The sequence below is a fragment of the Salvelinus fontinalis genome, chromosome 28, assembly GCF_029448725.1.
Source record: "Salvelinus fontinalis isolate EN_2023a chromosome 28, ASM2944872v1, whole genome shotgun sequence".
Classification (NCBI taxonomy): domain Eukaryota; kingdom Metazoa; phylum Chordata; class Actinopteri; order Salmoniformes; family Salmonidae; genus Salvelinus; species Salvelinus fontinalis.
This window is the reverse complement of record NC_074692.1, coordinates 37,591,503-37,593,366: the sequence shown is the minus strand read 5'-3', so window position 1 is coordinate 37,593,366 and position 1,864 is coordinate 37,591,503.

Here is a 1,864-nt window from a genome sequence, read left to right as displayed (position 1 = left end):
ATTTGGACAGAAATAAGGCTAGCACTGCTCATGTCATTTATTTAATGATATCCCTCCAGTGGTAATACCCTCAAACTTTCTCTCCTACCAAAGGAAGTATTTTATCTGATCCAGCTCTTATGCTTGATCCTTCTGGTTGCTGATGAAAGCATAGTAATGAACCAGAGCTATCTGCTTTGAAACTCCAACAGCTTGACCCCACTCATTCCATTCCATTCATGAATTAAATCTTTTTAGATTCTGTCCCTAACGTTCATTCATATGGTGATGATGCTCACCTGCAGTTATGTACAGTCTCTTATTCTACGGAAGAGTCTATAGACTCCAACCTCTCCCACAATATACCTGTGTCACTCTCAGTCCTGCAGTATCGTTGTTTGAGTCTCAAATGGCACACTACGGGCCCTGGTCAAAAGTAGGGAACTATACAGGAAATAGGGTGCAATTTGGAATGGATATTTAGGAAAAATCCACTACAGAGGTAATGTGAGTATCTTGGAGAGTAGAGACTGTAGGCAACAACACATCCGTCCCACTGACCCTCAAAACGGGGGCCCCTCCGGGGTGTGTGCTTAGTCCCCTCCTGCACTCCCCTTCTGTTCATCCACAACTGTGTGGCCTCGCACGACTCCAACACCATTATTAAGTTTGCTGACGACACTACGGTGGTAGCCTGATCACCGACAATGATGAAACAGCCTATAGGGAGGAGGTCAGAGACCTGGCAATGGGGTGCCAAGACAACAACCTCTCCCTCAACGTGATCAAGACAAAGGAGCCGAGCACACTCCCATCCACATCAATGGGGCTGTAGTGAAGCGGGTCTAGAGCTTCAAGTTCCTCTGTGTCCACCACTAAGGATCTATCACGGTCCACACATACCAACACAGTTGTGAAGAGGGTACGACAACGCCTCTTCCCCCTCAGGAAGCTGAACAGACTTGGCATGGGCCCTCAGATCCTCAAATGTTCTACAGCTGCACCATTGAGAGCATCTTACCTGATGCATCACCACTTGGTTTGGCAACTGATTCGCATCTGACGTCAAGGCACTCCAGAGGGTTGTGTGTAGCGCCCAGTACATCACTGGGGCCAAACTCCCATGCACCCAGGACCTTTATATCAGGTGGTGTCAGAGGACAGCCTTGAAAATTGTCAAAGACTCCAGCCCCCCAAGTCATAGACTGTTCTCTCTGTTACAGCAAGGCAAGCGGTACCGATGCATCAAGTCTGAAACCAGCAGGACACAGAATAGGTTCTATCCCAGAGTCATAAGACTGTTAAATACATTATCTATCCATCCATCCATCCATCCATCCATCTCTCTCTCTCTCTCTCTCCCTCCCTCTCCCTCTCCCTCTCCCTCTCCCTCTCTCTCTCTCTCTCTCTCTCTCTCTCTCTCTCTCTCTCTCTCTCTCTCTCTCTCTCTCTCTCTCTCTCTCTCTCTCTCTCTCTCTGTGTCTCTCTGTGTCTCTCTGTGTCTCTCTGTGTCTCTCTCTCTTTATCAATTCATTTCAATTCAAGGGGCTTTATTTGCATGGGAAACGTGTTAACATTGCCAAAGCAAGTGAGGTAGGTATTATACAAAAGTGAAGTAAACAATAAAAATGAACAGTAAACATTACACATACAGAAGTTTCAAAACAATAAAGACATTAAAAATGTCATATTATATATATACAGTGTTGTAACAATGTACAAATGGTTAAAGTACACAAGGGAAAATAAATAAGCATAAATATGGGTTGTATTTACAATGGTGTTTGTTCATCACTGGTTGCCCTTTTCTTGTGGCAACAGGTCACAAATCTTGCTGCTGTGATGGCACGCTGTGGAATTTCACCCAGTAGATATGGGAGTTTAT